Source organism: Tiliqua scincoides, chromosome 1 (assembly GCF_035046505.1).
Source record: "Tiliqua scincoides isolate rTilSci1 chromosome 1, rTilSci1.hap2, whole genome shotgun sequence".
Taxonomy (NCBI): domain Eukaryota; kingdom Metazoa; phylum Chordata; class Lepidosauria; order Squamata; family Scincidae; genus Tiliqua; species Tiliqua scincoides.
The window spans coordinates 146,017,214-146,033,738 of NC_089821.1; the positions used below are offsets into that span (position 1 = coordinate 146,017,214).

At 44.5% G+C, this 16,525-nt stretch overlaps 1 pseudogene; it reads right to left on the reverse strand.

Annotated features, from left to right (window-relative positions):
• Window positions 1-3,832: 3,832 nt before the first annotated feature.
• LOC136645985 (interferon-inducible GTPase 5-like) overlaps window positions 3,833-16,525 on the reverse strand; it is a 105,710-nt pseudogene continuing 93,017 nt past the window's right edge.

The following is a 16,525-nucleotide window of genomic DNA, read 5'->3' on the forward strand; positions in this document are numbered from 1 at the left end:
AAGGGGAAACCTCTCCTCTTAGGAGAGTCTCTGCAGTCTCAATGGCAGTCAATTAGCGGTGCAAATCCAAACAGCCTGGGACTGCTCCAGGCTGCCCGGGAACGGGGCTAGGATCCAGCATAACTGTTGGATCGTGGCCCCACTTCCTGCTCCCTGCCCACCCACCCCTGGGAATGCCCGCTGCCCGCTCACCCCCTACCCCAGAACGTCTCCCTCCCACCTCCTCCCCACCCTCCCTCCCTGTGCGCCCTCCAGATCCCTGAGCCAGCCAGGTTCAGTCGGCGCAAATGCACTCTCCACAGGGCCCACGTTGGCACAGGGAGGCTGATGCCAGTCCCTTGTGCCGGCTGAAGTTCAGTTGCGTTGGCGCAAAAGTACTTTATGGCACTTTTGTGACAATGTTGGGCTGGTGCAAGGGACTTGCGCCAGCCCAACTGCATCTTTGGATTGCGCCCTTAAGGGCACAATCCTAATCAGGTCTACTCAGAAGTAAGTCCTATTTTGTTCAATGGGGCTTACTCAGGAAAGTGTGGTTAGGATTTCAGCCTAAGTCAAGTAGGTCCCATGGATAACACCAGAGACTAGGGAAAGACTAAGCATCTTTCAGTTTGCAGAAGGTTATCTGCCTGGTTGCCTGGAAAGTGGTTCTTACTCGCCAGAGGCAACTATGATATTTAGCTGAGAGTGACTGTTTTACAATCTACATTCCTGGGTATGGTGCAACAGTTGTCTAAGAGCAACACATCAGTCCCTGACACATCATTTCTTATTTTCTCCTAGTAAGAGCAGATGTGTGTGGCCAATGATAAGTGGAAGTTTTTGTTTCATTCAGTCTTCCAGATTCCCTCTAATTTCCAAATCATCTATTGTTCTATACATTGTATATCTTTAGTTCTTGAATTTTAGGCTGCGTTGAACATTTGCTCGGACCTAGGAAAGGCAGGGTATAAATAAATAAAGTGAGTTTCAGACAGTTTTGTGGTTTCTAGCTAGGAGCCAAGTCACACTAATCAGAGTGAGTCAGTGTGCCTTGCTGAATCTTGCTTAGAGGCGAGGCAGTTACAGGCCATACAGAGAGCACTCATCTGCAGTTAACCCACTTTATAAGTTTCATACTGACTCTTAATCAATATAGCACAACCATGCACGTGTTATACATGCACATACCCCAGTAACAATATGCCAGACAAAGACTTGCAATTAAACTAAACATTTCCCCCCTTTTTATTAGTGAATAATGTGATAGAAATGATACAATTTTAGTACATAGTGTTATTTATAAAAGAGAAAAAAAATAAGTGAGAACACCATATATAAGGAAAAAGAGTTTAAAAACTATATAGAAATATCTAAAAAGGGTTTCCAAATATCAAGAAGTTTATCAACATGAAATTATCTTCTGAATGCAACTTATACTAAAAACTTGGAAGGGCAAACACCCATTCACTATTATCCAATGGAGGGAGAATCTCCTGGCATTATCTATATTTGAATCACATACAGAATTACACTTTATAAACAATAAACTTCATTAACAATAAACAATAAAATAAACAATAAACAATAAATAAACTTTATTAACAATTAACAATAAACAGTAAACTTTATTAATAATAACTAACAATTCCCTTCTGCAGCAGGGAAGGAAAACTTAACTCCTAACTAACCTACCTTCTAACCTAACCTACCTAACTCCAGTGTGGACAATCAGTTTGGGGGAAACAGCACTAGCCGTCTGCCTCCCAGCTGCTCTTGATCATAGACCAAGTGAACTGATCCCTGCCAACCCCAAAGGGTCAAGGCAGCTGGACAGCGCAGATCCTCACAGGCCAAGTCACATGGCAGTCTTTGCTTGTTCCAGCCAGGGGGTTCACCAGCGTCATCTGAGAAGTCTTGGCTGTCCCCCTGACCTTGTTATCTCGGAATGGATGCCAATCCTTCAACCCTGTTTACCCAGCCTGCACACTACTTGCCTAAACTAGGTGAATAAACACTAAGACAACAAAAGGGGGAGCAACTTCAATGCTTGCACCAATACCAGTCTGGGGTATGCCAAAAAAACTGCTAACCAAGTGCCAATCAGGTTAGCAGCAAAAAATTCCTACCTGGCTCCCAATAACAAGCAACCAGCTATTCTCAGACTGTACAAAAGGTGGGCAGGAAGGACTTGAAGAAAAACTCGCAACTGAAGCTGGGAGGTAATATTCACCTGGCAACCAGTTGTGCCACACCCCCAACCTCCAGGGCAGCCAAGGAGTTGCCCTAGATTTCCCACCGCTGTTCCAGTGCACCGGCTGTGAGAATGTAAATGGCATCATTGCTTTAATGCACCAACGCAATTGGATTTCCTGCCAGGCATACCTTTGACATTCTCCATCACAGATGCTTCACAGATACAGATAAAGTATAAGTGTCTGTGATGGAGATGGTATCACAGACCTTAAGGAGGGTAGATAGATAGATACTTTATTAACGGTCATCCGACCAGCTAGTCACAAAACAACACAACAAAATACACAAAATTAAAACCAACATCCCTTTACACATAAATAAAATCATAAAATCATCAATTTATACTCTCAATTTTCTTTCTTATCAACTGTGCAGCATGACAGAAACGGGCCACCCTGAGCGATATATCAGGATTTACATCAGACAGCAGAAAGGCAAGTTGCTCCTCCACTTGCATCCCCGTTACAGCGCCAAAGATCGGGAAAATAAATTTAGATCGCAAATCATCATACTTTGGACACTGCAGAATAATGTGGGCAGTTGTCTCCACCACATTATTATGGCAGGGGCACAGTCTCTCTGAATAAGGACGCTTTGCGTAACACCCCAAAAGAACTGCTGATAGGAGTGCATTGCACCTGTCTTTAGTAAAAGCAATCCTGAATTTTGGAATAACGATGTTATAAACGATGTTTATAAAAATATATATAAACGATGTTATAAAAATATAAGGAGGGTAGCAACTTGCTGCCACTTCCTCTGTCGAACTCTATATGCCGGCTTGCTCTTCTTTTGCCCTGCCTCCAGCATGCGCTTACACAGCACACCGCATAGGGCATCCAGGTCTTCCAGGAGTGATGGTTTGATGGCTCTTGGATGGTCAGTCTTTTGCTTGTTTGTCAGTGGTAAGTCCTTTGGGAACAGGGAAGCATTGACTATTCCTTTGTTATGCAAACTACGTTGTGATTCTTTTGAAATGAATTATCAGTACAGGTGAGGCCTTGGTATCGCAGGGGATCTTTTCTAAGACTCTCTGTGGATACTGAAATTTGCAGATAAAGAGCTGAAGGTCTTGGATTGGATTAAGTCCTCCGAAGGAGGTCGAATATGCTTCCTAACTCTAGGCATCTAGTTCCTTGGCCCTTTGCCTTGACCACCATTCATCCCTGTCATCCTCCTATAGCCCCTGCAGTTTTTCATCTTTGGGCCCTCCTTCTCCACCACCTCATCCCTTGCCCTAATGCTGGCCTCTTAGCTGTTCCTCATACTCCGGATTCCACCTCTTGTATCTCCTTGGGTCTTAGGCATCTGTTGTGCATCTTTCTCTCTGTTCGTCATTGTCTTCTCAGCTCCCAGATTCGGCTTTAAGCCAATTTGTCCCATTACTCCCAATTGGACCCAGAACCTAGAGAGGGTCCTGCACTACTGTAATTTAGTATTGTCTGCAATTTTATCTTAAAATGTACTTAGATCCACTTTGTCCACTAACTTGCATGAACTTATTAAGTGCACATTTTGACTACTATCCATTCTACCTAGAGATAGGAAGTCTATAATAAATGTTGTTTCTGCAGATCTTGGCTGTGAAACCTGGGGATGATCAGAAGTGATGCCCACCTTCTCTTCTGTTGACATCTTCTTCAGCGTCATTCAAAATTTTTTGTTTCTGTCTCAAAAAACCCTTCAGCATGTAGAGCATGGTGGCGAACGAAAGGCCTGCGCCAATTATAGAGCCCAGTACAGGAACAAAATCAAGAGCTAATTCCAGCCTCATTAGTGATGAACAGACCAGTGACTTCTGCAACAGATGGACTACAAACAGTGGGGTGGTCTCACTGGCCATGGGTTTTTTTTTTAATAGCAGACCTCAGAACGGCTTCATTTTTTGCCAACCCGTTTTGCGAGTCTACCGATGGCAGCATGATCCAAGCCAAACACCTTGCAGAAAACCCTCAGTGTGCCCACCAAGATGGCAATGTCACAGGGAAAAGAGAGACCTGGAACTGGAATGGCTCCAAGAACACCAGACAACAGAGCCTGCATCCATATAACTTTTTTCATGGCTTTATTTTTCTTCTCCAGAATTTCTGTGGAGAAAGCCGGCATCGCCGTAATTAAAACTTGACTCTTGAGATCATCCAGCTCCTAAAGTCATTTGCAGGAGGGGAAAGTCATACTTGTCCAAATCCCACCTTGAGATGAGAAAAAACCCTTGGAGTAGGCTGACCTCTCTGTCCCAAATGTTGCTCGCAGTCATTCTTTATCCTCTCGAGGGTTCTCTCCTCCCTGAAATCTCTTTTCCGATGTTCATTCCCCAGATCAACATCTATTTTGGAACGCACAAAGTAAAACTTCTTCTTCCTCTTCTGAATTTCACGGGCCAATTTGGCATCATTCTAAGTGAAACGGGTGGCAGAAACGATGATGAAGAAATCATATGTGTCAAAATTTACCTGCTTTAGATATCTTGCTGCTTGGATGTCTTCTATCCCTATTCCAGGTAGGTCCCAAATTGCGACATTTGGCAATAAGGGATGCAGATATCTTTTTGGATGAAATGTTCCTTGTACCATGTCAGTCTTGGCTACATTCTTATCATCATCATCATCATCACCCAGACCTCTCATGGCATTTATGAGGGATGATTTGCCAGCACCTGACACCCCTGTGATAGCAATGTCCAGGGTGGTGTTTTCAAATAAATCCAAGTTTCGATGGCTTTGAGCTATCACTTCTGGCAGTACAGCTTGATCCAAAGCAGCGTTCAGTTCCTCAAAATTTTCTAGTACAAATGGTTCCATGATGGGACTATCCATGGAGGTTTGTGATCCTTCGCTTGATCTAGAAAGGGAAAGGAATATTGTTGACTTTGAGACTGTTGAAATTATTATTGTTATTGTTATTGCATCATGTATGCACTTGGTACTTTACAAAGAGAGAAAGCAGGAATGAATAAAAGCCCGCGGTGTCTGCCATCGCGCCCTCGCCCAACAAAGCCCGGGTGCTGAAACTCTCCGAGGCACAGCCCCGTGCAACTTACTATAGGAGCAGGTTTCCTGGTTGGGACCTCTGTGGCCAATGGACACCCTGCGGGGCGTGGCCGTGAAGTTTGTCCTGTGAGCGGCTTAGCAAACGGTTCGCAGAACCCAAAGCTACATTAGGTAAGGGTTCTACAGAACTGTTGCGAACCGGCTGAATCCCACCACTGTTGCAGTCACATTCCATTCTATCATTTGTTGAGTGACAAGAAGGGGATGCATGTGCAAGGCAAGAAGCTATGACCCTCGCTCCTCACCTCAGGTTACCAACACAAAAGCCATCTTTGGTGCCAAGAGAAGCAAGTGCTAACATACCTTCCAAAGGTGGTGTCTCAGCCCTCCTTGTTTCCTGCTCAGAAGGCTGTCCCTTTGGTGCCACTGGTGTTTTCTTGTTTCCACCAGGCACTTTTTCCAGTGGTCTTCAAGGAGCCAAGGCTCACTGAGTTTAGCCAACTGGGAAGGTCCAGGATTTCCTCCCAAAAAGAACAAAAACAAGAGGTGACCCTCACAAGCTGCTGGAGAAATCAGGACCCTGTCTTTCAAAAGCACTTCCATTTCCCTGTCTGAAGCATTCTGAAGAGAAGAGCTTTGGGGCCATACATTATCTGTGACTCTTTGGAGGAAGACTTCAGCAACTTGCCTGGAGGGTTTTTTGGGCATCTCTGTGGCTGTCCACCAGTTTCCTCCCATCTCTGCTTCAGAAACACAACTTTTTTGAAAGAATTAAGTTCAGCAATATTTGCACTTTTTTTTGGGCATCTCCATGCTACCTCTGCCAGTTCCCTCCCTTCTCTGCTTCAGAAACACAACTCGAAAGCGTTACAGAAAATTATATTTGCACTGGCCAACTCCTGGAAACTCTTCCCTACCATTTGCCATACACACTCCAGGGCTACTGTCAGTGGATTTCTGGGCCTGGGAGAGTTGGCAAGTTCTAACCCACCATTGTTGGGCTTTATCTTGGAGTATCCACAGCCTTACCTTATCTTCCTTTCTCCCCCTTGCTGGGGGCTCTTCCTTACAGTAATCCTCTCAGGGTTTAGGGGAATACTGCTCTTTGTCCAGTTTTAAGGTGATCTTCTGGTTGAGCCACCGCTTACGGGGTTTTGCCTTCTGGGCAGGCAGGTCCTGAGAAAGTCCAACAGAGGAAATGGCAGACATTTGTGATGTGATCTTGCTTCAGTGTGCAGTCAGTTTCACCACCATTCCTTGGGAAGCCACTTTTTCCATTTTTCCCCCAACAAGAACATGTTCCCTGAAACTGAGGATGTGAAGATGACAGTCAGCCTGGGACTCTTCAGCAAGACTGACTGGTTTATGTGGATTTTATTCATTTCATTTTTGAAAAGTTAATACCCTGCTCTGTTTCACAAGGAAACCAGAGCATCGGACAGGAATCAAATCTCAATCAAATCCATAGCAAAACAAAGGCTATCACTGGGGTTTCCTTCACTGATATTTCACAGTTCTGAATTCCATTTCAGCCAGGGATATTGTGATCTGAAAAATGGGGGCTCAGCATCTTTAGTTTGGGCAAGGAGGGACCAGCATTAAAAGATCCATGGTCCACACACCGCTTTTTTGTTGCCAGATAAGTTTAATCGCACACCTGAACCCCACAAAAGCCTTTACCTACCAGTAACCAGAGATGCATTGACTGCAAACTGAATGCTCACTTTTCATGGTTCAGACCAAGTATTTGTTCAAAGGAAAAACTGTTTCCAATCAGAAAGTCAAATACAGAGTTTTCAGTTTGGTGCTGTGTATAATGCATACAGCTTCTTTCTTTCCCAATGGCAGGCTTTGGGTTCTTCATTGGGCTCTTGACTTTGGGTTCTTCATGCTTGGCCAGAAACCACAGCAAGAACATTCTTGACATCTTCTTCAGCGTCATTCAAAAAACCCTTCAGCATGTAGAGCGTGGTGGCGAATGAAAGGCCCGCGCCAGTTATAGAGCCCAGTACAGGAACAAAATCAAGAGCTAATTCCAGCCTCATTAGTGATGAACAGACCAATGACTTCTGCAACAGATGGACTACAAACAGTGGGGTGATCTCACTGGCCATGGGGTTTTTTTAATAGCAGATCTCAGAACGGCTTCATTTTTGCCAGCCCGTTTTGTGAGTCTTCCGATGGCAGCATGATCATTCTGATCCAAGCCAAACACCTTGCAGAAAACCCAACAGAGGAAATGGAAGACATTTGTGATGTGATCTTGCTTCAGTGTGCAGTCAGTTTCACCACCATTCCTTGGGAAGTCACTTTTTCCATTTCCCCCCAACAAGAACATGTTCCCTGAAGCTGAGGATGTGAAGATGACTTCCATCCGCTCCTGCCTCAGAGCAACCCTGGTCCCCACACTACTAAGCGCATTTCACTGCAATAATCATATAATTCTCCCCTTTGGTTTCTGAGTTCTCTATCCCTCTGCCTCCTCTAGACCTTTTATGTCCTGTTTTCCCCACATATTCATCACTCCATCACATTTGAAGTGAGCCTTACAGACCCCAGCTGCTCTTGTATTGTTGAACTGCTGGCTTCATTTCAGCAGCACAGTCAGAGCTGCTACGTGGTGCATCCATGGTCTTACCTTTTCTCTTTTTTCCTGCTGTTTCCATTCTGTAAAGATAAAAAGCCTCCTCTTTTCCTTTCTTCGGAGTGTTCATTAGCCTGGTTCAAGAGGAGAAAGGAAAGACACTCATGAGACCCACTTCTTTTTCAGTACAAGAACACTATGGAAAATAAGCCTCCTTGTTTTGGTATTTGATCCCTTTACTGATTACCTCTCCTATTCTGTATGGAATACAAGAGCATTGTAGCGTTGGAAGATTTACCTGCCAGATGGTAGGTAGGTATGGTGGGCTGCATAGCTGGTGCAGCCCAGGCCCAGGTTCCAGTGTTTGGTGCTGATCTGGGAACAAAAGTTTCATCACTGAGTCAGTAACCCCAGGGTTGAATTGGTGTTTGCTCAGAAGAAGTCAACATGTCAAGGAAGAAGAGGAATATTGAACCACATATTTTCAGGATTCCTCCAAGCTTCCCAAAAGGGGAAATCCAGACACATCATGGGGCAATACCGAGACACATGATGGGAATGCTCAGCTTTTTTAAAGTACTCCCACTTGTCACAGACAAGACTTTTAATGGCCCCTGCCTGAAATGATTTAGGGCAGATCAGTACCGGGCCTCTACCAGTTAAACAGCTGCCAGTTTTAGGGCCAGTTGAAATGGAAATGTTGTTTCTTCCTGGGATCTCCTCAGAACAGTATTTGGATTGTGGCAATGGGAACGTGGTCAGAAAGCCTTTGCCCACTTTACAGGGTTTCCGAAGTGCAAGACTTATAAATCCCAAGAACTCTAGTGTTGTGTGTAGGGAGAGCTTTGTTTTGTTTTTTGTGTAAGTGTGTTTTTTAATTACCAAGGAAACAGAGAATGGACTGTCTCACTGCCACAATCAGACACACCTCCTGAAGCATCCATGCTCCTACCTTTTCCTTCGCTTGCTTTTTCCTTACTGGGAAGGTCAGAAGCTTCTTCTCTCCCTTTCTTCTTAGGAGTCTCTGTTCACAAGCTTGGGTTCAAGAGAAGAAAGGAAAGACACCTGTGAGGTGACCTTCCTTCAATGTGCAGGCAGTGTCCTCCCAGGAATGAATTGAGATGATAATCCTTTGGCCATCCTTCCTTGGTGCAAAGACATAGTTTTTGAAACTGAGGGTGTGAGTCTGACATATTTCAACAAAACAATCCCCTCTAGGTTCATCTGCCCCTTCAGAAATGTGGTGGGTGAGCACATTTTCAGTCATGGCACCATCACTTAGAGATTCTTTCACAAGAGAGCTCCATGCGTCCCAGTCATCAGCCTGAAGAAAACACAGGTCATGGTTCAGGATGTGGACTCACCTCCCTGCATTACAATCTCTGCGCATGAACTGGAGGTTGTCCATGACTTTGTGTACCTTGGCTCAACGATCTCCGACACTCTTTCTCTCGATACCGAGCTAAACAAACTCATCGGTAAAGCAGCTACCACGTTTTCCAGACTCACAAAGAGAGTCTGGTCCAACAAGAAGCTGACGGAACATACCAAGATCCAGGTCTACAGAGCTTGCGTCCTGAGTACGCTTCTGTACTGCAGCGAGTCATGGACTCTTCGCTCACAACAGGAGAGGAAACTGAACACTTTCCCAAAAAACAACTACACAGCCAAACAAGACTATTATGCAAACAACTGTAGGAATAAAAATAGATGGAAAAGCTCTCCAAAAACTAAGACGGTATAAAGATGTATAATGCTTAGGGGAAGGGCATCCAGGAGCACATAGAGCTCAGATCAACTGGGAGCGAGTTCCATCATATGGGTGCTGCCACTAAGAACGCCCTACCCTGTGTTGCTAGCATTCTAGCCTTAACCATAGGTGGAGGCTGGCCAAGGCCTCTGCAGATGAGCTCAGGGGATGAGCCTATTCATATGGGTGAAGGTGGTTTCTTGGCTACCATGAACGGCTTGTGCATAGAACCGGATTTACAGCTGATGCAGCCATCAGAATCACAGTATGACAGAATCAAATTATCAACCTCATGGTACCACATGGGCTGCCAGACACTGCACTTGTTGCAGTATCCAGAGTCTTGTGGGACAGCCCCACAGCGAGCACAGTACAGCAGTCAAATCTTTATATAACAAGGCATGGACCACTGTGGTGAATCTGAGGCTCAAGTTTGCTCAGAAACCACCATAATCTAGCGATCCAGGAGCAGTAAAGAATCTAAAGGACTCCCAAACTGCAAACCTGCTCTTGCAGAGGCAGTGCAACAACTCTGTTCAAGAAGGACTTGAGTGATCTTATAACATTGGCTACTTTGGTGACCAGCACTTGCCTGAGAGTTTTATTCTTCCCTTTTATGATTGCATTGTACTGCTTAAAATGTTGCAAGCCACCTAGTAGTCCCCTTCCAGAGGCTGAAAAGTGGAGTCTAAATTCTTGGATAAATAACTTGGACCTCCGTTTTGTCTGAAGTTCATTTCAGCCTAGTTACCCTCCTCCACATATGTCACCAGAGATGCTCAAAGATTTCAACACCTTCCATGGAAATAGATGACTTAGAAAAACAGAGCTGGGTGAGCAACACGGTCGCACTGTCCCCTCCTATCTGGGTGCTGATCATCTACAGGGGAATGAAGGCTGAAAGGAATCCAAAGTAGTAGGATCAACAAACACCACAGGGATAGGGACAGATACTGTCGATACAGATGGCCGGTCTATGATTTGAACGAAGATGTTAACCTGCATGCCCGCCATGGGGAGCGCCAAAGAGGTGCATCTTCTGAGTTTCATTTGAGTAACACCTTGCAAGACAACCAGGGATTACAAGTGTGCCTCCTATGGGCAAACTCTCATGGCTGAGTGCCAATAATTTCCTATGTGAAGTAGAAGCTCCCCCCAAAAAAGAACAGTGATTTGTCCAGATGTGGTGAAGCCAAGAGGGATGTTCCTCCATCTAGGATGATGGCCCTTACTTCCCTATGTCAGCCCACAGCGCCCACCATGATCTCTCCAACCTTCATGTCCACCAGAGAGGCTCAACGTCTTTGCTCTCCAGAAGAATTGCCTACTGCAGTCTTTCAAAATGTAGGCCTTTCACAGCGTGTTTTCCCCACATGCAGATTGCTCCATCCTTCTGAGATGAGCGTTACAGGCCCTAACCACACTCGTATTGTTGAACTGTTGGCGATATCTCATTGCCAGAGTCAGTCCAGCTCCTGGATCATCCATGATCTTACCATTTCAGTTTTCTCCTTTTTCCTCTTCTCCATCTTCTCCTCTACTTCATTCTTTTCTCCTCCTCCAAAGGGTCTGTCTTCAAGAGCCTGGATTCAACAAAAGAAAGGAAAGGCACCTGTAAAGTGACCTTCCTTCACAGCACAGCCAGTTTCCTCCAGGCAGGCACAGATTGCGAGGCCATTCCTTACCTCTTCCTCATCTTTTGTGTCCAGGATTGGAAACAGCCATGTCATAGGTTTTTGAGGTTTTCACAGGGACCTGGGGAGACATCTGTGAAGAGATTTGCTTCAGAATCCACTCATTGGTTGGTATGTCACTCCATTGGCCTATGTTTTGTTTCAGCAAGACTGTGTTCTCTGATATTGATGATGGAAGTCAATTTTGTTCAATTATCTTCTCAAAGCAACTCTAGTCCCTACATCCTGAATATGTATCATGGGAATTATAGTATTGTTTGCTGCTGCAGGTAACAAATGTGTGTGGCCATAAATAATTAGGGTTGCTGGGCCCCATTTGTAGATGCCACACTCTGCAACCTCGTCTGTTGCAGCTCAGCCTGTGATCAAAAGGGTAAAAACTTGGCACTTCAGGAACAGGCGCGTCCTTTCCTGACATTTCAAAGTCCATGACTGCTGGAGATAAAAACATGCTAAGCAATCACAAGAATGCCAAAATCATGAATTTCTCTCCCTGTAGCTGCAACTCCTAGCCCAGGAGAAGTGAAAAGAGAAGGGTCTAAAGAACACAGAACCTGGGCAGACTACCCCATTCCGTCATTTACAGGAATACAAGAACATTGGAGCATTAGAAGATTTACCTGCCTGATCTTCTCCATGAACTGTCAGGCTGCATAGCTGTCAGGCCCAGGTTCCAGCATTTGGTTCCGATCTGTGAACAAAAGTTCCATCATTGGGTCTATCTGGAGGTTTGAACAGGTTTATTTGTAATAGACTTGAAGCTACCACAGTATGCAACTACATTTGGGGAAATGTTACAGATCTGTACTTTTAACAGGCTACTATGCATATGATTTTAACAATGGTAGTCAATGACACTTACTCCCAGGTTTGGTGTGGGTAGGATTGAAGCCTTTGGCATGTTTGGAGAATTTTTTCAAACAGATCAGCAATTGCTGGGAGGTTTAGGAGGGTTCTTCTTTATATTAAATTACTTTTAAAACTTATTGTAACCTCTCAATTTACTGAATTAATTTTAATTTTTTTGTATGGGAGTGTGTTGAAAATTTTTCTTCTTCATGATGTCACTTCCGGCCATGACACCACTTTCAGTAGGACCCAACAGATCGTCATTCTAAAAAGTGAGTCCCAAGGCTAAAAAGTTCAAGGATTACTGATCTCTAGAGAGGTTTAGAACAGCTGCCAGTGTAATGCCAGTTGAAATGGAATCTTTGTTTCTTCCTGGGATTTCCTGAAAATAGTATTTGGATGGTGGTTACAGGAAATTGTTGTCAGACAGCCCTTGCCCACTTCACAGGGTTTCCTGAGCCCAAGACTTCTAAATTCCAAGTAGAAGCTTGGTGGGGTGTGTGGGTAGAATGTTTTTCTTTTGTTTAGTTTTTAATTACCAAGGAAATACAGAACCTCTCTGTGTTGAAAGTCACCCATAGCTGGCTTGAGATCTACATTATTTATTTATTTCCTTCCTTCCTTCACAACCCAGCTGATGGTGGCTGGTATTTTCTAAATATCCTTTAGGATATCTTAATGGTATTTGCATAAACTGTGTGCAGTTCTGAGTAAAGTTGCAAGTTTTTGCAGCTCATATATGGTGATATCATTTATAGTGAAGGTGTGCAGGTGTTTTCCCATGTTTTTAGTTATGGCTTCTAAAGCACCCACTGCTATAGGCACAGTTATTGTTATTATTTTTAACGATATTTATGTACCGCTTTTGAAGAAAACGTTTCCAAAGCAGTTTAAAGGGCCAAGTAATTAATTACCTCTCTATTCCAAAAGTGGTCACTATCTCAAGAGGTGCAGAAGAGACAGCAGCAGCAGCCACTAGAAAAAAGTCTGTGCTTTGGTGAAGAGAGACAGTTACCATAAATACTTGCCTATAAGGCAAGAAATGTTTGCCATTAAATCAAGTGTAAATTTTCTCCTCGCCTTATCTGTGGGTCACTCAGTGGTTAGGGCTGTTCAGTCACATTGCAGAAGCCTGTAGAAGCCCAGAGGAAAGCAATGATAATTACAGGGCATTTAGTCTCCAGGGCAATGTTAACCTTTTCACTCCTCCTGTGAAAAAAGTACACCAGGGCTCAACACTTCCATTTAAATGAAGAAGCCTTATTCTCTTTAGTAGGATCACACTTGTCTCTTCTGCACCCTTGTTCCATTTTGCAAATGCTTGGCAGAGGTCTGGTTTTTAAAACACCAAGATGTAATCCTCATTTCCATCTGAAACAAAATCCAAGGCTACAATTCAACACACTATTACTGAATAATAACACTCATGAAAAGCAGTGAGTCTGCTTCTGAGTAAATCAGGTTACCACTATGTGTAGTTGTGCTTGGTCATGTTTATTCCTTGTTGCTCACCTCTGCTGTAAATTGACTTGCACACTCCCAGTTAAGTGTTATGTATGTTATATGTTGAGCCTCTGGCTTAACACGTCAGGCACCTTAAAGAAGGATTTAATTAATGGTTCTGCTGGTGTGTTGTTTACAGTGCACTTACTCTGATAGTGTTTACAAAAAGATTGTGAAGACCAGAATTCTAAAAGTTAATGAATAAAAATGTGTCTTATGATCTTTTCCTTTATTTTTAAGATATTAGAGACTGTGCAGTTCTTAGGTAACAATTATTGGCAGGTTATTTTTCAGGATCTGACCCTCGGTAAAATCAGGCAAAATTATAGTCAGACATATTATTCTTAACAACTGTGATTTTGGTCAGTAGTGGTGTCACCCCCTTGGTTGGCACCCAGGGTGGACTGCCCCCATGCCCTGCTAGCTATGCCACTGGTGAGTGGGGGGCTAAGGCAGCAATGTGATCACCAGGATCATGCTGCCTCTGGGGATGTGAGGGTTTTTTAAAACTTGACTGCAGTCAGCCCTAAAGTTCGGGGGGTCCAGGGAGCCTGCAGAGTGCTCCGCACAGTTCTCCGCACCTCTCAACATATAAAAATAGCAAAAAACGGGTACTTCAGGTTTTGCTATGCTGCCTTCCCCCACCCCTTAAGTGGCCGTGCTTCTCACGCTGGAAACCTCAGACCGAGGCTATCTAGTAGTATTTACATAAAATAAGTGCACTTTCAAGGAAATTGCTTTTTGCAACTCATATGTGGATATTTCCTTTACACTGAAGTGGTGCAGGTGTTTTTCCAAGATTTGGGATATAGCTCCTAAAGCACCCCCTAGTATTGGATCAATCTTCATTGTTATTATTATTATTATTATGACTATTTATATACCACTTTTCAAGAAAAAGTTTACAGAGCAGATCAAACAACAAATTAACACCCTGTCTCATAGAGGCTCACCATCTCAAAAGAGGTGCATAAGAGACACCAGCAGCAGCCACTAGAAAAGACACTATACTGGGGTGAAAAGGGACAGTTGCTCTTCCTCTGTTAAATATAAGATGAGCACCACTTGGAAAAGGACCTCTTTGCACCGGTTAGCGGGGTATAGCATATGAGGCAGGAAAGTGAGGTTAGGAAGGTCACTATCCCTAGCATCTCCCTCCCAACTAGTGCAGATGTCAAGACTTTTTTAGGATGCACTTCCTCAACAGTTCAACCTCTGACAGCCTGGGTGAGTGTATATTGTCCTCATAAATTCATATATGTGATCTGTAAAGCACCATGCAGTGCTCAGGCTGCACAACCTGCTGCATTTCAGCATTTTTACTGCTGAAAACAGATGGAAAGGAAAGAGTGTTCTTCCTTGATGCTCTTGGAAAGTAGATTCATCCTCCTGCTTCCGTTGGGAACCAGCACCCCTCCTCCTAGTCATGCGCCAACCTACTCTCCCACCAGCCTCCTTCACCTCTAGCTTCCACTTCCGGAAATGTGAACCTTCTTACCACCTGGGAAGGCTTTCCCGGGGCAATTGGGTACTGCCATATCATTCCCATCTCCATCTCCCTGTCTGTTGGCAGGATGTGGATTCCACTTTGAAGCCAACAGTCTCCTGAAGCATCACTTGGAATTCTTGTTGCCATGGGTGCCAGAACCCTGGGATTGTGTGGGGTGCTTGCAGGGCCAGGCTCAGCAGACAACTCAGATTGAGTAGAGTTCCAGCAGCACAGTCCAATGATAGGTTTGGGCAATCAAATTGTTGTCTGGCTGTACAGTCATTAACCATGGTCCTCATCCAATTCAGTGCCATGTGTGCTAATGTGCGGGGATCCCTGGTCAGTGTGTCTTTTGTATGAATGTCTGTACATATGTTCATTTCAGGAATCAACTTGGGGACTGGACCTCTCAAGGATTTAAAGATTACATTGTGCTTCTATGGGACATAGTGTGAGCTGCTGTGCAGACATATTGACAGTAACCTGTACCCCTGTGCACAGATGGCACATAAAGTGAACATGACTTGTGTACAGACTTATCATCTAGGTTTCCTACTCTCAGGTGCACACAGGGCTGGCCCATCCTGAAGGCTGACTGAGGAAAAAAATTGGGACCTTCAGAGCTGTTGCAAATCTCTGAGAACCTTGGCCACAGTTTGACACTATCCTGGAAGCACATTGCCCAACTCAGGCAACATGAAGGGTAAAAAGGGGATCATTTGTTGTTTTGAAAAATGACCTGTCCAAGCTTCACAGAGAACCTATGCCCACATTAAGTTCATTACCTCCCCTTTGTTCCCCCAACAGTGGCCCTAGATCTGCACTGCTGGATCCCACCACCAGGGTAGCTCGCCTGTTCAACCTGCAGAGGTCTTCCTTCCTCCCCTCTCCTGCCAGCAGCTTCTCCAGCCACCATAGCAACACCTTGGTAGGTCTTGGGCATGGCAACTACGTACACACCAGTCTCCAGCAATCTCTATTCCAGCAATTCTCAAAAGTCCATTCACCCATCAGTCAGCCAGTCCATTAGTTCCTCAGCTCATTAATCCATCAGTTTAGTTCTCTCTCCTTCCTACCTCCAAGCTTTTAAACAAAATGTTTCATTGAGAAAAAGCAATTTAAACAGACTTATTTTCTTATAGGTAAAGGTCCCTGAAGCCAAGGTAACCGAGAGCTCCCAATGACTGGATGGGGAGAACAAACTAACATGAACAAAATCTGATGTGCCTATCTTATTTTTGGTCCCTTCTCTCCCTGGGGCTGTCCCCAGCAGCCTTCCACTCTCCACACCAGAGAGTGGGTTCTCCCTATCTTGCCCAGGCTGAAGCACCAAAACACAGAGAAAAATCTCCTCAGGCTTTTAAACCTTCTTCTGGCCGTGCCTCCCCAGCTCTCCAGTTGGCCAACTCCCCATCAAACCTGAACACCTCAATT